The sequence below is a fragment of the Salvelinus fontinalis genome, chromosome 36 (assembly GCF_029448725.1).
Source record: "Salvelinus fontinalis isolate EN_2023a chromosome 36, ASM2944872v1, whole genome shotgun sequence".
Classification (NCBI taxonomy): Eukaryota; Metazoa; Chordata; class Actinopteri; order Salmoniformes; family Salmonidae; genus Salvelinus; species Salvelinus fontinalis.
This window is the reverse complement of record NC_074700.1, coordinates 16,704,357-16,730,419: the sequence shown is the minus strand read 5'-3', so window position 1 is coordinate 16,730,419 and position 26,063 is coordinate 16,704,357. Positions and strand designations below refer to the sequence as shown.

Genomic DNA, 26,063 nt, shown 5'->3' with positions numbered 1-26,063 from the left:
CCGAACCGAGTCCGGGCCGTTCCAGACCGCGTTGGCCCATTCCAGGGCTCTACTCGTCAGACAGGAGATGAGGAGGCTAACACTCTCCTCTCCCGAGGGAGTCGGATGAACGGTAGCCAAGTAGAGCTCCAACTGGAGCAAAAACCCCTGGCACCTAGCCGCCGCTCCATCTTATTCCCTCGGGGGCGCGAGACGCAATGCGCCGGAACCAGACGCTGACGTGGAAGGAGTAGGTTGCGACGTCTGTGAAGGAGCTGGGGTAGACGTCGGGAAACCACTCCTCTCCCATCGCTCCATCCTCTCCATCATCATGTCCATCGCCGAACCAATCCTATGGAGAACGGAGGTGTGATGGAGGACACACTCCTCCATCGATGGAAGAGGGGTGGTCGCTGCTTCTGCTGACTCCATGGGTTGGTGCGGGCTTCTGTAACGATTCCAATGGTGAATGAAGGAGTCAGGCGCAGAGAGCAGGGTAGTTCCGAGCCAACTGGGTTTAAATAGCTCACTAACCCTAAACACAAAACAGGTGCAACCAATTAGACAAAACTAAATGAAAACAGAAAAAGGGGATCGGTGGCAGCTAGTAGGCCGGAGACGACGACCGCCGAGCACCGCCCGAACGGGAAGAGGCACCATCCTCGGTGGGATTTTTAACAAATATAGACAGTGATAAAGGATTGATTCAGCACATTTTACTCCACCAGACAAACAATTTATTCAAAACAATGTGAAAGAATTGTAGACATTTTCAGAAATGTCAGAAATATCACTTACAGTCAATGTTCAGCTTGGTCCCTTTTCTGAACAGTATCTCCCCACATGAGGCCACAGCACAGTAGTAAGTGCCAGCATCAGAGAGGCTGAGGTTCCTCTTGGGGAGGTTGTAGACACAGCTCTATGTAGGAGACCCAGCCTCAGGGCTCGTCTCACACTGATCACTCCTGTATCCATGGGTGTAAATGATTCCTGGATGGGATTCTCCTGAGCCATGTCTGAACCAATAGACACTGTGTTCTCCTGCACAGGTCTCAGTGTGTATTGTACAGTTCAGAGTCAGAGTCTCCTGGCTGGACTGACTCAGACACAGACTGTTGAACAAAGGTTGTGTTTCCGGACGCTGAACGAAAAGGTTTTCACGTCAGTAAATGTGTTTCCTATTTTGTGTCCTAACTCAACATTTCTTGAAAACAACAGTAACGTCTGATTTAATGAAGACATTGTATATCCAAAACGTAACGTGTAAAAATGATCAAGATTGTACTTGCAGGACATTCTTTTCTTGTCATTTTCTTTCTAAATTCAGATTGTGTACCTTTAACAGTAAGATCCTTCTCCAAATTCCACCTTGTTGGAATAAGAACTCCCACAGTAAAATGTTGCTGAATGTGAGAGCTGCATGTCTGAGATACTTAGGTGTTTTATTCCTTTGCCACATTGCACTGAGAAGCGAGGGTTTCCTTTAAATGCATTGTAGAATGTAGCATTATTGTCATACTTGTAAAAAGTTGAGCTGAGGATTGTCACCCAAGGTTTGCTTGAACCATAAGAAGTGCCGTGACAAGTTTCCTTCATGGAAGCAGTGCAAAGTCACTTTGTATCTTATGTTAGCTGACACAATGCGCATGGCTGAGGATTGTACCGCAGCTAGAATACACACAAAGACAAATATGAATTGCATCAATACATTTCCTTGGTGTCTTCAAATTTAGGGTGTACACCCTATATGCACAGAAATATTAACATTTTTGACCTACCCATCTCCCTGAGAAGTGGAAATATCAGGCAGAGTGTGAGGATCATCTTTGAAGTTGTCATCCTCTTTACTAACTGTGTCTTGAGTGGAAGAAGTCTACACAAGTAGACAACACTTCAACAGTGGGCGGTTTGGTGACTGGTTGAGCTGAAAGCGTAATTTTTGTTGATGCCTTCGTTGATGCCATGGTCTTCACAGGTAAACTGAGAATCACTTACTGTGTATAATCAATGCTAAAAGTGGACCAATGCTTGTCATTTGCAACAACTGGCTGGGTGAAAGCTTTCTAATACTCTGTTAAAACTCTTATCTGGATAGATAGTCTGTGTAAGAACAATTCAAATATCATCCAACAACCATTTTTATTTTTTGGCAATCATATTTTACCACCTGAATTACCATCACAGGTTTTACATTTCTTTCAATAGGTATTTTCATGTAGATAGTACTTTTTATTTTTGAGCATACATTATATGTAACTGTATGCTCTTGGTATCAAAATCAGTTGTTTGCCTGAAATGTCTTTAGCCCCACCACATGCAGCAGTTATGTTTCTACTGATGACCTATAGGAGGACTGATATACATAGAACCTGACTTGATACTGTACGTACAGGATGAACACGGCGGGAGCATTATGAGTGTATAAGGGGGAAACACCTACAGGATGAAGCAACTCTATTTTAAGCAGCGCTGGAAAAAGTACCCAATTGCCATACTTGAGTAAAAGTACAGATACCTAAATAGAAAATGACTCAAGTAAAAGTGAAAGCCATCCAGTAAAATACTACTTGAGTAAAAGTCTAAAAGTATTTGGTTCTAAATATACGTACGTTTCAAAAGTAAATGTAATTGCTAAAATATACTTAAGTATCAAAAGAAAAGTATAAATCATTTCAAATTCCTTGTGTTAAGCCAACCAGACGGCACCCTTTTTTATTTTTTTTATTTTTTACATTTACGGATAGTCAGGGGTTCACTCCAACACTCAGACATCATTTACAAGCACTGCATTTATATTTAGTGAATCTACCAGATGAGAGGCAATAAGGATGACCACGTGTTCTCTTGATATGTGCGTGAGTTGGACCTTTTTCCTGTCCTACGAAGCATTCATCATGTAACAAGTACTTTTGGGTGTTAGGGAAAACGAATGGAGTAAAAAGTATATTATTTTCTTTAGGAATGTAGTTTAAGTAAAAGTAAAAGTTTTCAAAAATATAAAAAGGTAAGTAAAGTACAGATATCCCAAAAAACGACTTAAGTAGTTCTTTAAAGTATTTTTTACTTAAGTACTTTACACCACTGATTTCAGGTCAGTCTTACTTTCACTATCATTCACCGAAACATTAAGTGTCACACCTGAGAGTTTAGTAGGAGTCAGGGTTTGTAACTGGGTGGGTAGGGCTCTTGGCTGTTGCCTGGATACACCTTCTACTCTACACTCTGTCAACTAATGACTACAGTTCAATAATTTATAAAACTTATGATCTTGTAAGTGATAAGATACTGTATTAGTCTACATGACATACAGTATATCAGTGGAGTTGTGTTTCAAATTGTCATGGGAGTGAACAACGACGAAAAAGAGTAAATGACTGACACCATATAGACATCCAGCTGGAACCACATAGTGAGTGAAAGATCAACCAGGCCTATACAAAGCAAAGAGACGACCTTGTCTTGAGCTCACAGCTCAAGGTTGTCTCTGCAGAAGCCCTGTGGACAGACATTCATGCAGACACACTTTATGTACAGAACCCAAGACATGGAAGGAGTCTATTTTTGTCCATATCAGTTGTTCAAATAGATATTTATTCATTCAAAAAGAAGGTGCATCCTGTACACAGGGATTTCAGGAGATCAGTTCAATCAATTAACACATACAGCATAATGAAGGATGATGATGATCAATTGAATTAGAAGTCGCAGGCTAATATTTTTTCTAAAGCAAAACGAGTAAATAAGCAATCTCTATAAATCATAATTTACAAAGTATAGTGCTGATACAGTATCTCCTACTTTACTCCAAAACCCATCTATAATCTATTGACCCCGTTCTTAGCTTTATCTATTTCCTGGTGAGGTAGATGATGGTCAGACAGCAGAGGAGAATTCCAGTTCTTATGATGGAGAGAAGGACCAGGATTTCCATCTGTGGATCAACGCCACAATATAAAATAATACAATTGCTCTTTAAATGACATAGACTGATCAGGGGAAAGCTATGATCCCTTACTGATGTCACTTGTTAAATCACCTTCAATCAGGGTAGACTAAGGGGAGGAGACAGGTTAAAGAAGGATTTTTAGGCCTTAAGATAATTGAGACATGAATTGTGTGATTCAGAGGGTGATTAGGAAGGACAAAAGATGTAAGTGCCTTTGAACGGGGTATGGTGGTGGGTGCCAGGCGCATCGGTTTGTGTCAAGATTTGTGCTTTTCACACTCAACAATTTCCTATGTGTATGAAGAATGGTCCACCACCCAAAGGACATCCGGCCAACTTGACACAACTGTGGGAAGCATTGGAGTCAACATGGGCCAGCATCCCTGTGGAAGGCTTTCGACACCTTCTAGAGTCCATGCAGAGAAGAATTGAGGCTGTTCTGAGGGCAAAAGGGGCGGGGGGGGGAGTGGGGTGCGCATCTAAATATTAGGAATGTGTTCCTAATATTTGGTATACTCAGTGTATACTGTATCACTCCACTATATTGCTATGGGCGGTAGCCGATACTGCAAATCAATAATTAAACTACATTGCCAAAGGTATGTGGACACCTGTTTGTCAAATATCTAATTCCAAAATCATGACCATTATTATTGAGTTGGTGACCCCTTTGATGCTATAACAGCTTCCACACTTCTGGGAAGGCTTTCCACTAGATGTTGGAACATTGCTGCTTGGACTTGCTTCCATTCAGCCACAAGAGCATTATTGAAGTTTGGTAATCTGATGTTGGGCGATTAGGCCTGGCTCGCAGTCGGCGTTCCAATTCCTCTCAAAGCTGTTTGATGGGGTTGAGATCAGGTTTTTCTGTGCAGGCCAGTCAAGTTCTTCCACACAACTATCACGAAAAACAATTTCTGTATGGACATCTTTTTGTGCACATTGGCATTGTCATGCTGAAATAGGAAAGGGCCTTCCCCAAACTTTTGCCACAGAGTTGGAAGCACAGAATAATCTAGAATGTTATTGTATGCTGTAGCGTTAAGATTTCCCTTCACTGGAACTAAAGGACCTAGCCCGAACCATGACAAACAGACCCAGACCATTTTTCCTCCTCCACAAAACTTTACAGTTGGCACTATGCATTGGGGCATTTAGCGTTCTCCTGGCATCCGCCAAACGCAGATTAGTCCGTTGGAATGCCAGATAGTGAAGCGTGGTTATTCACTACAGAGCACGTGTTTCCACTCTTCCAGAGTCCAATGGCTCCAAGCTTTACACAACTCCAGCCGAAGCGTGGAATGAAAATCCATTACATGAAGCTCCCGACGAACAGTTCTTGGGCTAACGTCGGGTGCTGACTGCTTCCAGAGGCCGTTTGGAACTCGGTAGTGAGTGTTGCAACTGAGGACAGACGATTTTTAAGCACTATGCGCATCAGCACCTGGCGGTCCCGTTCTGTGAGCTTGTGTGGCATACCACACAGCGGCTGAGCATTGTTGCTCCTAGATGTTTCAACTTCACAATAACAGCACTTACAGTGGATCGAGCCAGCTCTAACAGGGGAGAAATTTGACTAACTGACTTGTTGGAAAGGTGGCATCCATTGACGGTGCCACGTTGGAAGTCACTGAGCTCTTTAGTAAGGCTCAGTGGCTGAAATAGCCAAATCCATTCATTTGAAAGGCTGTTGTGGTTAATTTCTTTACTATCAAATGAGGAGAGACAAACGTATCACACAAGTCAGAGTTGTACTTAAATTAAATCTTTAATCACTTATTAATAAGGGAGCAGGTCAATACAATGCAAACATATAAAGTGAATCGATTGAGTGCTCTACGATAATGATGGCTGGTCATGGCTGGTCGACGATTCACAATCAAATGATTCGTTGACAGCCCTGAGACAAAAGTACAAAGGTATTTTATAGGCAAGATGCACCTTTTTCAACCTACATGACAAACAATAGATATATAGAATGGGTCACAAGGTTAAGATTTGTATGAAAGATATAATACATAGCAGACAGTATCTGCTGGGTCAACAGTTTTCATTGTAGTTTTCAGTGTCTGTCTCTCCGACTCCAAACTGGAACCATCTCTCCCTGGTACCATATATAACAGAAACATTAGCTCATGCTCTGGAATGCTCTTCAGGTTTTATCACCCAAAAGACATTGTAAATCTCCTGTCATTGTTATCTCCCAGAGGCCCATCCTCAGTAGAACACACACACAATAGTTATAAGAATACTCTATTCTGTTGCATAACACAACCATTTGATGCAATAGAAGAATGATAAAATAATCTTGCATTTGTTCCACCATACTGTCCACATACTTTTGTATATATAGTGTATGTACAAGAGTGAACATGAGAAGTGTAAACACCTACACAATGAAACAAGTACGTGTCAGTCTTCCATTCCTTGTATATCATTCACAGAAACATTCACTAAGTGTAACACCTGATAGTGCATGCCTGATTGGATACCCCAGCCACTCAGCTAATGTGACACACTTTATCTAGTCTGTTTTACTCTGTGGTTAGTGTGGTTCTAAAAGGAAGCAATTTATCAGAAGGAGGATCCTCCTCTATTGGTCTCATTCTGACGGAGGAACCTGCATTAGTTTTTGTGCTTCACAAGACATGTCTGTTTGAGAATGTACTGAAAGTTCTTCCATGATATCATCACAAAATGCCCCTCCCCCTGGACCACAAGTTAGAATAGATGGTGCTGCATCATACATGAGGTGCTTAACTTAGAGGGTTCAGATAGGGTTCATTAGCAGTTATTTGTGGTTTGTAACTGATTTCAGAAAACTAAATATATATTTCAGTCAGTTTAATAAATAACTGTTTTGTTGTGACTGTAAGTTGTCAGGGGCAACATGAACAACAAGTACAGATAGTGAGAACAACAGTGACACCACATAGACATCCTGCTGAAAACCACATAGAGACACAGAGACACAGAGACACAGAGACATAGAGACATAGAGACACAGAGACACAGAGACATAGAGACATAGAGACACAGAGACACAGAGACACAGAGACACAGAGACACAGAGACATAGAGACACAGAGACACAGAGACACATAGAGACACAGAGACATAGAGACACAGAGACACAGAGACATAGAGACACAGAGACACAGAGACACAGAGACATAGAGACATAGAGACATAGAGACATAGAGAGCAGGTAGGAGGGTCCTGTGTGCACAAAGCCAGCAGGCCCACCTGACCTAAGCGTAGATATGGACTCGTCTTGGGCTTAGAGAAGACTGCAGAGTACTGTGAAACTGTTCACTGTGTGGGGGTGGGTGTGAGTGACATGCTATCAACACTACTAAAAGAGGACAACACATTACAGAGAGAGGACTTGAATAAATAGGTTGTCTCCCATACTTATTCAACTACTCCCTGGAACTCAATACAAAACTACACACAAACATGAGTCATTGTCTTCGTCATATAGAGAGCACTCTGCTACCCATTTTATTTAGAATGATTGTGTGGCTCCTCCTGGTAACTAAGCTATACTTTATAATAACTTAGTTTATGTTAGTAGTAATGATCCAGTGATGATGACTAACTAGCCTGTTTGATACAAGTGACTCTATGATTCTGAAATGGATTTATAACATGATACAGATGTGTAATATGTAAGTAATAAATGTATATATTACCTTGCTATAGATTCTTCACAGCCACACAGTGTCTTTGTTGGGCCTTTATTGACAGATATTATGACTACACACATGAGCTATCACAGGAAAGTACGTTTTCAACGATTCTTTATAAAATTTGTAAACAATTTGAACATTTTCTTGACTTCTAAAAGTTGCTGTAACTCTACTGGTGAAGCTGCCACAGGGGACTTCCATAAACACTGCTGCTCCCTATTGAAAGATAAATGAATTGCAATCCTGCAATTTGGAATTATACGTTAAGATTTTGTCAACGGTTTCTGAAAACGGCCAAATCACAATGTGCACTTCATATTTAAATCAGTCTCTCAACAATATACTGTTCAAATTACAATATTTGTATTTTTAGTTCAGGCTTTTCTCATGAAGAGAGTGATTTGCGCTCTTAGTGACATGGTTGTTTGTGGTTTAGATGCAACGAGGTGTGTGTAGAGAGCACATGGTGAGGACTGACAGTCATTGCTGGAGGTTAGAGATGAGTTTAGCTGAGTGTTAAATCTATTTAGGGTATTCAGAACACCACAGAGATGTTTTCAGGATACAGTTAAAAAAGAGTTTGAGACAAACTAAAACACCAGTCAATAGATGCATATTCACAGTGCATTATGCAACCAAATATAGCTTTGTTACATTGAGCATCAGCCTAATATGATTGTTGCAAACTGAATCTGTGGATGAAATTTAAGGACAGAGAAAAGTATCAAATCAAACAATATCTCTATATGAAACAGTTGAACGTTTAATTTGATCTAAAAGGCACAACAGTATCAATGTTAAAAGGAGCTTGACAGAATACAAGTAATTGTAACCTACAATGAAAAGCCATAGTTATACATATAGTGTAGAAAACACAAAATCAATGCAAGTTATTAAAGAGCAAAGGTCTACGTTTCTGTCCATGTTTTGTCATCTCACTCCAGAGTAAACAGTGTCCCTCTTCATGCCGACCTTCTGTCTCCGGGCGTTTACTTTCTTGTGGCGTCATGGATTGTGTCAGCATCTTGATCCTGAGAGGAATAACAAAAATAAGTGTTCATCAGACAAAAGTATTTATAGTGAAACAACACCTATAGGTAAATGCCTATTTTCATATTTGAATGTATAAAAAATACATTGAATCAGCAGCAGCTGGACAAGTGTTATGTCTGTCTACCTGGTTATGAGAACTGGGGACAGATGGAGAACTTGACTGAGGGGTACGTTCCTGTAGACGAACACATGGTGGAATCATCATCGTCATCATCATCATCATCATCATACAATGAATTAACCCATTTTCATGACTAAAACATTTAACGTATACTGCACCAACAGTTTAAGCATATCAAATATCAAATCAAATTGTATTTGTCACATGCACCGAATACACTGTAGACCTTACAGTGAATGCTTACTTACAAGCCCTAACAAACAATGCAAATTGTCTGGGTAGCCATTTGATGTGATGTTCCGGAGTCTTATGGCTTTAGGGTAGAAGCTGTTTAGAAGCCTCTTGGACCTAGACTTGGCGCTCCGGTACCGCTTGCCATGCGGTAGCAGAGAGAACAGTCTATGACTAGGGTGGCTGGAGTCTTTGCAATTCTTAGGGCCTTCCTCTGACACCGCCTGATATAGAGGTACTGGATGGCAGGAAGCTTGGCCCCAGTGATGTACTGGGCCGTACGCACTACCCTCTGTAGTGCCTTGTGGTTGAAGGCCGAGCAGTTGGCATACCAGGCAGTGATGCAACCAGTCAGGATGCTCTCGATGGTGCAGCTGTAGTACATTTTGAAGATCTGAGGACCAATGCCAAATCTTTTCAGTCTCCTGAGGGGAAATAGGTTTTGTTGTGCCCTCTTTACGACAGTCTTAGTGTGCATGGACAATGTTAGTTTGTTGGTGATGTGGATGCCAAGGAAATTCAAGCTCTCAACCTGCTCCGCCACTACTGTCCTGGCACCACACGGCAAGGCTTCTGACCTCCTCCCCGTAGGCTGTCGTCATTGTCGGTCATCAGGCGTACCACTGTTGTGTCATCTGCAAACTTAATGATGGTGTTGGAGTCATGCCTGTCCGAGCAGTCATGAGTAAACAGGGAGTGTAGGAGGAGACTGACCACGCACCTATGAGGGCCCCCCCCCCCGTGATGAGGATCAGCGTGGCGGATGTGTTGTTACCTAACCTTACCACCTGGGGGTGGCCCGTCAGGAAGTCCAGGATCCAGATGCAGAGGGAGGTGTTTAGTCCCAGGGTCCTTAGCTTATGATGAGCTTTAAGGGCACTATGTGGTTGAACGCTGAGCTGTAGTCAATGAATAGCATTTATTTTGTCCAGGTGGGAAAGGGCATTGTGGAGTGCAATAGAGATTGTCACGCCCTGACCGTAGAGATCCTTTTTATGGCTCTATTTTGGTTGGTAAGGGCGTGAGTTTGGGTGGGCATTCTATGTCTGGTGTTCAATGTTGTCTATTTCTTTGTGTTTGGCCGTGTGTGGTTCTCAATCAGAGGCAGCTGTTTATCATTGTCTCTGATTGAGAACCAAATTTAGGTAGCCTGTTTTCCCACTTTGAGTTGTGGGTGATTGTTTTCTGTTTAGTGTATGTCACCTTGCAGAACTGTTCGTTTATCGTTTTTGTTGTTTTGTTCTAGTATTCATATTCATTAAAAGGAATTATGAATACTTACCACGCTGCACCTTGGTCTTCTCCTTCTCCTCTATACGACGATCGTTACAGTGGTGAGTAATCGTTGTTCTGATGTCCAGAAACAATTTTTGGTCAGAAGAGACGGTAGCAGCAACATTTTGTACAAAATAATTGAAAAAACAAGTTACATACAACACAAAAGAACAAACAAAATAACACAGTTGGATAGGAACACGTAAAACGTCAGCCATCCTCTCCGGCACCATTCTATATATATTATGGGCAATGATAACGCTTACCTCTGCACAGCGATGTATTCTTGGTCATCTTATACATAACACAACCAAGGACAATGATGAGGATGACACAAAGAGCCAACACTACACCCAGTTAGTACACCAAGAGAAGATGGTCCTCCTTACAACCATCTGTGGAAATACAGACAGTGATAGAGGAGATTCAGGAAATGTTGTTCAACCATACAAGCAATTTACCCACAGCAATGTGAAAGTATGTTTGAGATTTTCAGAAATGTCAGAAATATTATATATAATATAATATTACGGTCAATGTCCAGCTTGGTCCCATTCCCAAATAATATCTCCCCACATGAGGCCGCAGCACAGTTATAAGGCCCAGAATCAGAGAGGCTGAGGTTCTTCTTGGGGAGGTTGTAGACACAGCTCTGTGTAGGAGATCCAGCCTCAGGGCTCTTCTCACACTGATCACTACTGTCTCCATAAGTGTAAATGATTCTTAGACAACCCAAAGATTCCTAGATGCCCTTCCAGACTCCCTCCGCCTACCCAAGGACGTCAGAGTACAAACATTCAGTTAACCACCTAACTGAGGAACTCAATTTAACCTTGAGCAATACACTAGATTCAGTCGCATCCCTAAAAACCAAAAACATTTGTCATAAGAAACTAGCTCCCTGGTATACAGAAAATACCCGAGGTCTGAATCAAGCTTCTAGAAAATTGGAAAGGAAATGGCGCCACACCAAACTGGAAGTCTTCCAACTAGCTTGGAAAGACAGTAACGGGGCAGTATCGAAGAGCCCTCACTGCTGCTCGATCATCCTATTTGTACAACTTAATTGAGGAAAATAAGAACAATCCAAAATGTATTTTTGATGCTGTCGCAAAGCTAACTAAAAAGCAGGATTCCCCAAGAGAGGATGGCTTTCACGTCAGCAGTGATAAATTCATGAACTTTTTTGAGGAAAAGATCATGATAATTAGAAAGCAAATTACGGATTCCTCTTTAAATCTGCATATTCCTCCAAAGCTCAGTTGTCCGGAGTCTGCACAACTCTGCCAGGACGTGGGATCAAGGGAGACACTCAAGTGTTTTAGTACTATATCTCTTGACACAATGATGAAAATAATCATGGCCTCTAATCCTTCAAGCTGCATACTGGACCCTATTCCAACTAAACTACTGAAAGAGCTGCTTCCTGTGCTTGGCCCTACTATGTTGAACATAATAAACGGCTCTCTATCCACCGGATGTGTACAAAACTCACTAAAGGTGGCAGTAATAAAGCATCGCTTGAAAAAGCCAAACCTTGACGCAGAAAATATAAACAACTATCGGCCTATATCGAATCTCACATTCCTCTCAATTTTTTGGGAAAAAGCTGTTGCGCAGCAACTCACTGTCTTCCTGAAGACAAACAATGTATACAAAACGCTTCAGTCTGGTTTTATTCCCCATCATAGCACTGAGACTGCACTTGTGAAGGTGGTAAATGACCTTTTAATGGCGTCAGACCGAGGCTCTGCATCTGTCCTCGTGCTCCTAGACCATAGTGCTGCTTTTGATACCATCAATCACCACATTCTTTTGGAGAGATTGGAAACCCAAATTGGTCTAGACGGACAAGTTCTGGCCTGAAGCCTGTGTTTCAGACAAAAGGAAGTGGATGGCTGCAAATGTTCTACTTTTAAACTCGGACCAAACAGAGATGCTTGTTCTAGGTCCCAAGAAACAAGGAGATCTTCTGTTGACAATTTATCTTGATGGTTGTACAGTCGTCTCAAAGAAAGCCCTGAAGGACCTTGGCGTTACTCTGGACCCTGATCTTTCTTTTGACGAACATATCAAGATTGTTTCAAGGACAGTTTTTTTTCCATCATCGTAACATTGCAAAAATCTAAATTTCTGTCCAAAAATTATCCAGAAAAATGTATCCATTCTTTTGTCACTTCTAGGTTAGACTACTGCAATGCTCTACTTTCCGGCTACCCGGATAAAGCACTAAATAAACTTCAGTTAGTGCTAAACACGGCTGCTAGAATCTTGACTAGAACCCCAAAATTTGATCATATTACTCCAGTGTTGGCATCTCTACACTGGCTTCCTTTTAAGGCAAGGGCTGATTTCAAGGTTTTACTGCTAACTTACAAAGCATTACATGGGTTTGCTCCTACCTATATCTTTCCGATTTGGTCCTGCCATACATACCTACATGTACGCTACAGTCACAGACGCAGGCCTTCTAACTGTCCCTAGAATTTCTAAGCAAACAGCTGGAGGCAGCTCCATTTTTATGGAATGGTCTGCCTACCCTTGTGACAGACGCAGACTCGGTCTCAACTTTTAAGTTTTTACTGAAGACTCATCTCTTCAGTTGGTCCTATGATTGAGTGTAGTCTGGCCCAGGAGTGTGAAGGTGAACGGAAAGGCACTGGAGCAACGATCCGCCTTTGCTGTCTCTGCCTGGCCGGTTCCCCTCTCTCCACTGGGATTCTCTGCCTCTAACCCTATTACAGGGGCTGAGTCACTGGCTTACTGGTGCTCTTCCATGCCGTCCCTAGGAGGGGTGCGTCACTTGAGTTGGTTGAGTCACTGACATGATCTTCCTGTCTGGGTTGGTGCCCCAACTTGGGTTGTGCCATGGCGGAGATCTTTGTGGGCTAAACTCGGCCTTGTCTCAGGATGGTAAGTTGGTGGTTGAAGATATCCCTCTAGGGATGTGGGGGCTGTGCTTTGGAAAAGTGTGTGGGGTTATATCCTGCCTGTTTGGCCCTGTCCGGGGGTATCGTCGGACGGGGCCACAGTGTCTCCCGACCCCTCCTGTCTCAGCCTCCAGTATTTATGCTGCAATAGTTTATGTGTCGGGGGGCTAGGGTCAGTCTGTTATATCTGGAGTATTTCTCCTGTCTTATTAGAATTTAAGAATGCTCTCTCCAATTCTTTCTTTCTCTCTCTTTCTCGGAGGACCATGCCTCAGGACTACCTGGCCTGATGACTCCTTGCTGTCCCCAGTCCACCTGGCTGTGCTGCTGCTCCAGTTTCAACTGTTCTGCCTGCGGCTATGGAACCCGGACCTGTTCACCGGACGTGCTACCTGTTCCAGACCTGCTGTTTCCAACTCTCTAGAGTCAGCAGGAGCGGTAGAGATACTCTGAATGATCAGCTATGAAAAGCCAACTGACATTTACTCCCGAGGTGCTGACCTGTTGCACCCTCGACATCCACTGTGATTATTATTATTTGACACTTCTGGTCATGTATGAACATTTGAACGTCTTAGCCATGTACTGTTATAATCTCCACACAGCACAGCCAGAAGAGGACTGGACACCCCTCATAGCCTGGTTTCTCTCTTGGTTTCTTCCAAGGTTCTGGCCTTTCTAGGGAGTTTTTCCTAGCCCCCGTGCTTCTACACCTGCATTGCTTGCTGTTTGGGGTTTTAGGCTGGGTTTCTGTACAGCACTTTGAGATATCAGCTGATGTAAGAAGGGCTTTATAAATACATTTGATTTGATACAGTCTGTATTCATTGATGAATCAATGATGAGTTTCTCTTTGATATGCTTACGCTTTCAAAAAGTTGTGATATTTATCTTCAAATGGTGTAAAGTCAGAGTTACTGCTTTGTATTTTTTCATTATTTGAGTTGGTTTCTGAGACTAGTAGCACATACAACGCCTCTAGAAAGTCTACACTAACATTGGATGTCTTCATTTTTATTGTGTTACAAAGTGGGATTTATTTGTCATTTTTTCAACGATCTTCACAAAACACTAATAAGATTACCTCGTACAAATAAGTGGTAAGAATTTGGCAAGCATAAAGGCAGGTTACAGAGTTCCATGTTACAACCATTATCATCGAAAGGAAGAGTTCAGACATTTGCAAATTAAACGTACAGCAATTTGTGCTACACTTCTTTTTGTAAAATCAAATGTATCCAGTCAGTCAACCTCAGCTACTATTGATGAGGATTTGAGACTTCTGAAACCATCCTAGTATCAGCTTTCACACTTGCTGAACATTTATGGTCTGCATCTGAGTGATTCTACATTGATATTAGGAGAGTATGGCAATGCAGTGACAGTCTCTTCAGCTTGGCCCGACTATTACATTTTACAACAAATGAGGAAAGTACAAAATAGCCAAGTCACACAGACACAGTCAAGGTCAAAGTGGAGGTCAGTAGGGCTCAACTTAAAATTATGCTGATTGGAGGACTGTCACATCCTGACTTGATGACTCACACCAGAGTAGATGGTTTCTTCCTCTCTCTGTTCTCTCCTCTGTCTCCTGGGCTTGGTACTCTTCTTTTCAGTGAACATCAGGGCAGCATAGTTCAGGCCATCATCGTCACCGTGGAGCTGTGGGGATGAAACACAGACTCACTCAAATCAGACTCTGGGTCAAATCTAATGCTGTAATCTGTGTGTTCTCTGTGTTCTCCTGCACAGGTATCAGTGTGTATTGTACAGTTCAGAGTCACAGAGTCTCCTGGCTGGACTGACTCAGACACAGGTTGTTGTACAACAGTTGGGTTTCTGGATGCAGAACCTGACAAAGAGGTTTTGATGTCAGTAAAAGTGTTTCCTATTTTGTGTCCGAACTCAACATTTGTTGAAAACTTAAGCTTCATTGATGTCTGATTTTGCAAATACCTCACATTTAATTAAGACCTTGTATTTCCAAAACGTAAAGTGCAAAAATTATCAAGGTTCTAGTTGCAGAACATTAGTTTTTATTTATTTTCACTCTAAATTCCACCTTGTTGGAATAAGAACTCCCACAGTAATATGTTGCTGAATCTGAGAGCTGCGTGTCTGAGATCATTAGGTGTTCTTTTCCTCTGCTAATTTGCACTGAGAATCGAGGGTTGCCATTAAATTCATTGTGGACACAAGGCGCATGACTGAGGATTGTACCACAGCTGGAATACACACAAAGACAAATATGAATTGTATCAACAAAGTACCTGGGTGTCTTCTGTTGGGTTGCAATTTGAAATACTTGCTACACCAAAAGGTAATGGTTATATGTAGGAGGAATGTATATGGTGGGGTCAAGTCAGGGTAGATGAGTGCCATGGGCCTGAAAAGTTACTAAGCAAGGGAAAAGGCAATCACATGGTTGCAGTCACTCATAAGGGTGGATAGCTGTGGATTAGTGAAGAATGTGGGCCGAGGTCAGGTAAGGTCACATGAAGGGAGAAGGAACAGTTTATTACCAACATCACTTAACTTCCTGCCTAGCAACAAAGATGTAGTGTTTGAGAAAAGGAAGGGACTCTACCTAAAGGGGGGTATAAATACTTGTGCTGGTGGGAACATGTCTTTGTCTTTGCAGCTGTTTAACCCATTGGGTGAATAAACTTGGTCAGTCTTACTTTCACTATCATTCACAGAAACATTAAGTGTAACACCTGAGAGTTTAGTAGGAGTCAGGGTTTGTAACTAGGTGGGTAGGGCTCTTGGCTGTAGCCTGGATACACCTTCTACTCTACACTAAACTAATGATTACAGTTCAAGAATTGATAAAACCTATGATCTTGTAAGTGATAAGATACTGTGTTAGTCTACATGGCATGCAGTATGTCTGTGGATCTGTGTTTCTAATTGTGATGGGTGTGAACAACGACTAAAGAGAGTAACTGACTGACACCACATAGACATCCTTCTGGAACCACATAGTGAGTGAGAGGTCAACCAGGCCTGTACAAAGCAAAGAGACAGCCTTGTCTTGAGCTCACAACAGATCAAAGTGTTCAGGTACCTGTGAACAGCTCAATGAGTGCGTGATGCGTGGGTGGGGTTAGTATGGTAACGGTAGGTTGTCTCTGCAGAAACCCTCTGGACAAACATTCATACATGCAAACTATGAGATGGAATAAGTTTGGAATAAGTTAGAATACGTTTTTTTCCATATCAGTTGCTGAAATATATTAAACAATGCAAAATTAATGCAATAAGAAGGTATGTTCTGTATACAGGGATTTCAGGAGATCAGTTCAATCAATTAACATATACAGCATAATGAAGGATGATGATGATCAATTGAATTAGAAGTTGCAGGCTAATATTTTTCAAATGCACCACAAGCAACTAAGCAATCTCTATAAATAATAATTTGTAATGCATAGCGATGATACAGTATCTCCTACTTTACTTCAAAACCCATCTATAATCTATTGACACTGGTCTTAGCTTTCTCTATTTGTAACGGAATTCTTCGTCCTCCTCGTCTGAGGAGGAGTAGGAGATATCGGACCAATACGCAGCGTGGTGAGTATTCATATTTATTTAGAATACTTGAAACAAACAAACAAAATAAAGAATGAACTAACGAACACGAAACAGTCCCGTATGGTGAACAAACACAGAAACAGGAACAATCACCCAAAACCCACAATACAAAACAGGCTACCTAAATATGGCTCCCAATCAGAGACAACAACAAACACCTGCCTCTGATTGAGAACCATATCAGGCCAAACACATAGAAATAGACAAACTAGACAAACAACATAGAATGCCCACTCAGATCACACCCTGACCAAACAAAACATAGAAACATACACAGCAAACTATGGTCAGGGCGTGACACTATTTCCTGGTGATATAGACGATAATTATGAAGATCAGACAGCAGAGGAGAATTCCAGTTCTTATGATGGAAATTAGGACCAGGATTATCATCTGTGGATCAACATCACAATCTGAAACCATAAAATTGCTCTTTCCATAACATAGACTGACCAGGTGAATGCTATGATCCCTTATTGATGTCACTTGTTAATAAATCCAGTTCAATCAGGGTAGATGAAGGGGACTAGACAGGTTAAAGAAGGATTCTTAAGCCTTGAGACAATTTAGACATGGATTGTGTGATTCAGAGGGTGAATGGGAAAAACAAAAGATGTATGTGCCTCTGAAGAGGTATGGTACTAGGTGCCAGGAGCACCGGTTTGTGTCAAGAACTGCAATGATAATGGGTTTTCATGTTTAACAGTGTCCTGTGTGCATCAAGAATGGTCCACCACCCATAGGACATCCAGCCAACTTGAGACAATTATGGGATAAATTGGAGACAACATGGGCCAGCATCCCTGTGGATGCTTTCGACACCTTGTAGAGTGCATGCACAGATGAATTGAGGCTGTTCTGATGGGCAAAAGGTGGGCACATTTGTGCAGGCACATTTGTGGCCTGCTGGAGGTCATTTTGCAGGGCTCTGGCAGTGCTCCTCCTTGCACAAAGGCGGAGGTAGCGGTCCTGCTGCTGGGTTGTTGCCCTCCTACGGCCTCCTCCACGTCTCCTGATGTACTGGCCTGTCTCCTGGTAGCGCCTCCATGCTCTGGACACTACGCTGACAGACACAGCAAACCTTCTTGCCACAGCTCGCATTGATGTGCCATCCTGGATGAGCTGCACTACCTGAGCCACTTGTGTGGGTTGTAGACTCCGTCTCATGCTACCACTAGAGTGAAAGCACCGCCAGCATTCTAAAGTGACCAAAACATCAGCCCGGAAGCATAGGAACTGAGAAGTGGTCTGTGGTCACCACCTGCAGAATCACTCCTTTATTGGGGGTGTCTTGCTAATTGCCTATAATTTCCACCTTTTGACTATTCCATTTGCACAACAGCATGTGAAATTTATTGTCAATCAGTGTTGCTTCCTAAGTGGACAGTTTGATTTCACAGAAGTGTGATTGACTTGGAGTTACATTGTGTTGTTTAAGTGTTCCCTTTATTTTTTTGAGCAGTGTATTTTTATGCGCTATGATCTTCAGCACTCAGTGGTCCCGTTCTGTGAGCTTGTGGGGCCTACCACTTCTCGGCTGAGTCGTTGTTGCTCCTAGATGTTTCAACCTCACAATAACATCACTTACAGTTGACCTAGGCAACTCTGCCAATGTTTGTCTATGGAGATTGCATGGCTGTGTGCTAGATTTTATAAACCTGTCAGCAACGTGTATGGCTGAAACAGCCAAATCCACTAATTTGAAGGGGTGTCCACATACTTTGTATATACAGTATATGTACAAGTTTGAAGATGAGTGGGGTAAACACCTACACAATGAAACAAGTACATTTATGTCAGTCTTACAATCCTAGTATATCGTTTACAGAAACATTCATTAAGTATAACACCTGATAGTGCATGCCTGATTGGACACCCCAGACAACCAGCTAATGTGACACACTTTATCTAGTCTGTTAGTCTGTGGTTAATGTGGTTCTAAAAGGAATCTATCAGAAGGAGGATCCTCCTCTATTGGTCTCATTCTGACAGAGGAACCTGCAGTTGACTTTTTGTGCTTCACAAGACGTGTCTGTTTGAGAATGTACTGCAAGTTCTTCCATGACATCACCAAATTGCCCCTCCCTCTGGACCACAAGTTATAATAGATGGTGCTGCATCATACATGAGGTGCTTAACTTAGAGGGTTCAGATAGGGTTCATTAGCAGTTATTTGTGGTTTGTAACTGATTTCAGATAACTAAATATATATATTAGAGTCAGTTGTATAAATAACTGTTTTGTTGTGGATGTAAGCTGTCAGGGGCAACATGAACAACAAGTAAAGATTGTGAGAACAACAGTGACACCACACAGACATCCTGCTGAAAACCACATGGAGACGCAGAGACACAGAGAGCAGGTAGGAGGGTCCTGTGTGCACAAAGCCAGCAGGCCCACCTGACCAAAGCATAGATATGGACTCGTCTTGGGCTTACAGCAGACTGCAGAGTACTGTGAAACTGTTCACTGTGTGGGGGTGGGTGTGAGTGACATGCTATCAACACAACTAAAAGAGGACAACACATTACAGAGGAGAGATGACTTTAATAAATAGGTTGTCTCCCATACCTATTCAACTACTCCCTGGAAGTCAATACAAAACTACAAACATGAGTCATTGTCTTCGTCATATAGAGAGCACTCCGCTACCCATTTTATTTAGAATGATTGTGTGGCTCCTCCTGGTAACTAAGCTATACTTTATAATAACTTAGTTTATGTTAGTAGTAATGATCCACTGATGATGACTACCTAGCCTGTTTGATACAAGTGACTCTATTATTCTGAAATGGATTTATAACATGATACAGATGTGTAATATGTAAGTAATAAATGTATATATTACCTTGTTATAGATTCTTCACAGTGTCTTTGTTGGGCCTTTATTGACAGATATTATGACTACACACATGAGCTATCACAGGAAAGTACGTTTTCAACAATTCTTTCAACAATTCATTTTCACATTTTTTTTTATTTTGCTGCGACTCTAGTGGTGGAGCAGTCACATAATCAAATCAAGTTTTTCACATTCACTGAATACAGCAGGTGTAGACCTTACCGTGCAATGCTTAGTCACAAGCCCTTATCCAACAATGCAGTTTTAAGAAGAAAAAAAACTACACTCTAAAATAACAATAATGAGGCTACATACAGGAGGTACTGGTACAGAGTCAATGTGCAGGGGTACAGGTTGGTCGAGGTAATTTGAACATTTAGGTATGGGTAAAGTGACCATGTATAGATAATAAACAGCGAGTAGCAGCGGTGTAAACATAAAAGGGGGGTGGCCATTTGATTCATTGTTCAGCAGTCTTATTGCTTGGGGGTCGAAAAAGTTAAGGAGTTTTTTGGACCTAGACTCTGTTACTTCTTGCCGTGCAGTAGCAGAGAGAACACTGACTTGGGTGACTGGAGTCTTTTTATATAGGTCCTGGATGGCAACGCCATTACGATCGGATGCCTAGCAGTTGCCATAGCAGGAGGTGATGCAACCAGTCAGATGCTCTCGATGGTGCAGCTGCATAACTTTTTGAGGATCTAGGAACCCATGCCAAATCTTTTCAGTCTCCTGAAGGGTAAAAGGCTTCGTTGGTGATATGGACACCAACGAATTTGAAACTCTCGACCGGCTCCACCACAGCCCTGTCGATGTGAATGGGGGGTGTGTTCTGCACTCCTTTTCCTGTAGTCCACGATCATCTCCTTTGTCTTGCTGACTTTGAGGGAGAGGTTGTTGTCCTGGGACCACACTGCCAGGTCTCTGATCTCCTCTCTATAGGCTGTCTCATCTTTGTCAGTGATCAGGCCGTCAGCAAACTTAATGATGGTATTGGAGTCGTGGTTGGCCACGCAGTCATGGGTGAACAGGGAGTACAAGAGGGGAATAAGCATGCACACCCGAGGGGCCCCCGTGTTGAGGATCAGCATAGCAGATGTGATGTTGCCTACCCTTACCACCTGGGGTCGACCTGTCAGGAAGTCCAGAATCCAGTTGCAGAGGGAGGTGTTTAGTCCCAGGGTCCTTAGCTTAGTGATGTTCCAAATCCAGATAGCTGATGTTCTTAAAGAACTGCAAAACCTGGACCCCTACAAATCAGTCGGGCTCGACAATCTGGACCCTCTGTTTTTAAAATGATCTGTCGAAATGCTTGCAACCTCTATTACTAGCCTGTTCAACCTCTCTTTCGTATCGTCTGAGATTCTCAAAGATTGGAAAGCTGCAACGGTCATCCCCCTCTTCAAAGGGGGAGATACTCTAGACCAAACTTGCTAAAGACCTATATCTATCCTACCCTGCCTTTCTAAGGTCTTCGAAAGCCAAGGCAACAAACAGATTATCGACCATTTCGAATCCCACCGTACCTTCTCCGCTATGCAATATGGTTTCAGAGCTGGTCATGGGTGTACCTCAGCCACGCTCAAGGTCCTAAACGATAACATAACCTCCATCATTAAGAGACAATACTGTGCAGCTGTATTCATAGACCTGGCCAAGGCCTTCGACTCTATCAATCACCACATTCTTATTGGCAGACTCAACAGCCTTGGTTTCTCAAATGATTGCCTCACCTGGTTCACCAACTACTTCTCTGATAGAGTTCAGTGTGTCAAATCGGCAAGCCTGTTGTCCGGACCTCTTGCAGTCTCTATGGGGGTGCCACACGGTTCAATTCTCGGGCCAACTCTCTTCTCTGTATACATCAATGATGTTGCTCTTGCTGCTGGTGATTCTCTGATCCACCTCTACGCAGATGATACCATTCTGAATACTTCTGGCCCTTCTTTGGACACTGTGTTAACTAACCTCCAGACAAACTTCCCACTGGCTCCAGGTCAAACCCACTGGCTCCAGATCATCTATACGTCTTTGCTAGGTAAAGCCCCGCTTTCTCTCAGCTCACTGGTCACCATAGTAGCACCCACCTTTAGCACGAGCTCAAGCATGTATATTTCACTGGTCACCCCCAAAGCCAATTCCTCCTTTGGCCGCCTTTCCTTCCAGTTCTCTGCTGCCATTGACTGGAACGAATTGCAAAAATCACTGAAGCTGGAGACTCATATCTTCCACACTAACTTTAAGCACCAGCTGTCAGAGAAGCTCACAAATCACTGCACCTGTACATAGCTCATCTGTAAATAGCCATCCAACTACCTCATCCCCATACTGTTGTTGCTTTTTTTGCTCCTTTGCACCCCAGTATCTCTACTTGCACATTCATCTTCTGCACATCTATCATTCCAGTGTTTAATTGCTAAATTGTAATTATTTTGCCACTATGGCCTATTTATTGCCTACCTCCCTTATCTTACCTCATTTGCACACACTGTATATAGACTCTTTTTCTATTGTGTCATTGACTGTATGCTTGTTTATTCCATGTGTAACTCTGTGTTGTTGTTTGTGTCGCACTGCTTTGCTTTATCTTGGCCAGGTCGCAGTTGTAAATGAGAACTTGTTCTCAAGTAGCCTACCTGGTTAAATAAATGTGAAATTAAAATAATATGTTTATTTTTACTGCAAGGCTTTTCTCATGAAGAGAGTGAGTTGTACTCTTAGTGACATGGATGTTTGTGGTTTAGAGTACTTGGTGAGGACTGAATGTCATTGCTGGGGGTTAGAGATGAGTTTTGCTGAGTTTTAAATCTATTTAAGGTATTCAAAACACAACAGAGATGTTTTCAGGATACATTTAAAAAAGAGTTTCAGACAAACTAAAACACCAGTCAATAGATGCATATTCACAGTGCATTATGCAACCAAAAATAGCTTTGTTACATTGAGCATCAGCCTAATATGGTTCTTGCAAACTGAATCAGTGGGTGAAATTTAAGGACAGGAAAAATATCAAATCAAACAATATCTCTATATGAAACAGTTGATCAAAAGTTTAATTTGATCTAAAATGCACAACAGAATCAATGTTCAAAGCTTGACAGACTATAATTGTAACACAGAATGAAAAAGCCATAGTTATACATAGAGTGTACAAATCAACAAATCACTGCAGGTTATTAAAGACCAAAAGTCTACGTTTCAGTCCATGTTTTGGCGTCTCACACCAGAGTAAACAGTATCTCTCTCCATGGCGCTCCTCTGTCTCCCGGCCTTCACTTTCTTGTGGACGACGTTCAGAGCGGCGTAATGGAGTGTGTCAACATCTTGATCCTGAGAGGAATAACACAAATAAAATATAAATATTTGGCATTAGACTAAAATATTTATAGTGAAACAACACCTTTAGGTAAATACCTATTTTAATGTATAAAAAATACATTGAATCAGCAGCAGCTGGACAAGTGTTATGTCTGTCTACCTGGTTATGAGAACTGGGGACAGATGGAGAACTTGACTGAGGGTGCGTTCCTTTAAGACAAACACATGGTGGAATCATCATCATCATCATTATGCAATTTAGTAACCCATTTTAATGACTAAAACATGTAATAATATTGCACCAACAGTTTAATCATATATTGTGCACGATGATGACACTTACCTCTGTACAGCAGAGAGGTTTTCTTCATCATCTTATACAAAACACAACCAAGGACATTTGGGTCGGTGGCTGAGACTACTGGTACATATGTCCTCTTTGACATACACAAGGGGTTTACATTGTATTTCTCACTTCATGTCTGTAGAAGGCAGTTCAAGCTTTCAGGAGGAAGTGAACTCTGGTGAGGTTGGCACCTTTTTGACAAAATAAAGATGTGATCATTTGATACCTGGTGCAAATAAGTGGTAAGAATTGGGCAAGTCATTAAAAGTAGGAAATAAAAACATGTTTATTGAAATATCACACAAGTATAAAGGCAGATTACAGAGTTCCATGTTACAACTATTATCATGAAAAGGAAGAATTCAGACATTTGCAAAATCATTATATACATTGTGTTGTACACTTCTACAAAACAAATGTATCCAGTCAGTTACCTCAGCAACTATTGATGAGGATTTGAGACTTCTGAAACCATCCTAGTATCAGCTTTCACACTTTGGGGAAAATTGTGGTGAAGCTAGGCCCTTGCAATGGCATTCTACAGCAAATCAGAAGTGTACAAAATAGCCAGGTCACACGGACACAGTCAAGATCAAAGTGGAATTCAGAGGAGGGATGGGGCTTAATTTAGAATTATGCTGATCACATGAGGCTGCTTAGGGGAGCTAATAACAATAGCTGGAATGGAGTGAATGGAATGGTATCCATATGTTTGATGTGTTCAAAAGCATTCCATTTATTCAGTTCTAGCCATTACTATGAGCCCGTCCTCCCCAATTAAAGTGCCACTGGCCGCCTGTGATACTGATTGGAGGATTGTTTCTTCTTCTCTCTGTTCTCTCCTCTGTCTCCTAGGCTTGGTACTCTTCTTTTCAGTGAACATCAGGGCAGTGTAGTTCAGGCCATCATCGTGACTGTGGAGCTATGGAGATGAAACACAGACTCACTCAATTCAGACTCTGGGTTAAATCTAATGCTGTAATAGTTTGCTTTAATACTCTTATCAAGTCTCACTCTCGGTAGAGCAATTCTGCTACCTGTTGGACTGAGGTGATGGCATAAGGCTTTCCATACTGGCTTTGCTGAGAAGGGGTCCCTGCTAAAAGATTAATAACAAAATATTCAAAACACTTGAAACATACTATGTATGTCATATTTTCTGCTTCAAAATAAAGTAGGCTTGTGAAATTAAAACAATGTCCAGAGAGGGAAGTGATAAGAGGAGGGCTAGCATTCACTCTTCTTTATGATCTATAACTATTATTACTATTGCTATTAGTATGAAGACTTTTACTGTACCTGCACAGTGTTCACATCGTGACCTCTTCATTCTCATGAAGAGGAAAAGGTTGACAATCACACTCAGAATCACAGTAGTTGTCAGGCAAGATAGAATGATGACAAAAATAAGCTTACTCTGATCACCAAACAGATCTGAAACTTAAAAAACAAATATACAGTACTTTAAAATTATTTTCTACTATTTCTTCTCAAACACTTTTACCCATAGACTGGTGATGTTGGCTTAAAAGTTGAGGATCTACTATCTCTTCACAGTTATATAAAGTGACAAAGCCCTATAGTGCTTCCGGAAAGTGTTCAGACCCCTTCCCTTTTTCCACATTTTGTTACGTTAAAGCCATACTCTAAAATTGATTAAATAATTGTTTTCCCTCATCAATCTACACACAATACCCATAATGACAAAGCAAAAACAGGTTTTTAGAAGTGTTTGCAAATGTATTAAAAATTAAAAACCATAATACCTTATTTGCTATGGCACTTGAAATTGAGCTCAGGTGCATCCTGTTTCCATTGATCATCATTGAGATGTTTCTAAGACTTGATTGGAGTCCACCTGTAGTACATTCAATTGATTGGACATGATTTGGAAAGGCACACACCTGTCTATATAAGGTCCCACAGTTGACAATGCATGTCAGAGCAAAAACAAAGCCATGAGGTCAAAGGACTTGTCCATAGAGCTCCGAGGCAGCATTGTCGAGGCACAGATCTGGGGAAGCGTACCAAACCATTTCTGTAGTATCCAAGGTCCCCAAGAACAGTGGCCTCCATCATTCTTAATTGGAAGAAGTTTGGAACCACCAATACTCTTCTTAGAGCTGGCCACCCGGCTAAACTGAGCAATCAGGGAAGAAGGGCTATGGTCAGGGAGATGACCAAGAACCCGATGGTCACTCTGACAGAGCTCCAGAGTTCCTCTGTGGAGATGGGAGAAGGAAAACCATCTCTGCACCACTCCACCAATCAGTCCTTTATGGTAGTGGCCAGACGGAAGCCACTCCTCAGTAACATGCACTTGACAGCCCACTTGGAGTTTGCCAGAAGAAACCTAAAATACTCACAGAGCACGACAAACAAGATTCTCTGGTCTGGTGAAATCAAGATTGAATTTTTTGGCTTGAATGCCAAGCGTCACGTCTGGAGGAAACCAGTCTCCGCTCATCACCAGGCCAATACCAACCCTACGGTGAAGCACGGTGGTGGCAGATTCATGCTGTGGGGAATATTTTTCAGTGGCAGGGACTGGGAGACTAGTCAGGAATGAGGGAAAGATGAACGGAGCAAAGTACAGGGAGATCATTGATGAAAACCTACTCCAGAGCGCTCAGGACCTGTCCTTGAGTGGCCCAGCCAAAGCCTGAACTTGAACTCTGTCGAACATCTCTGGAGATACTTGAAAATAGCTGTCCATCCAACCTGACAGAACTT

At 41.9% G+C, this 26,063-nt stretch overlaps 1 long non-coding RNA gene and 1 pseudogene across 1 annotated transcript; both read right to left on the bottom strand.

The window, feature by feature from the left end:
• Positions 1-769: 769 nt before the first annotated feature.
• Positions 770-23,358, bottom strand: LOC129835444 (uncharacterized; annotated as a pseudogene).
• A 296-nt stretch (positions 23,359-23,654) lies between these two features.
• Positions 23,655-24,854, bottom strand: LOC129835314 (uncharacterized). The gene is made up of 3 exons (XR_008756404.1): positions 24,630-24,854; positions 24,368-24,429; positions 23,655-24,252 (listed from the first exon to the last, which is right to left on the bottom strand). It is a non-coding gene; the product is annotated as an uncharacterized LOC129835314 (long non-coding RNA).
• Between the last annotated feature and the right edge of the window lie 1,209 nt (positions 24,855-26,063).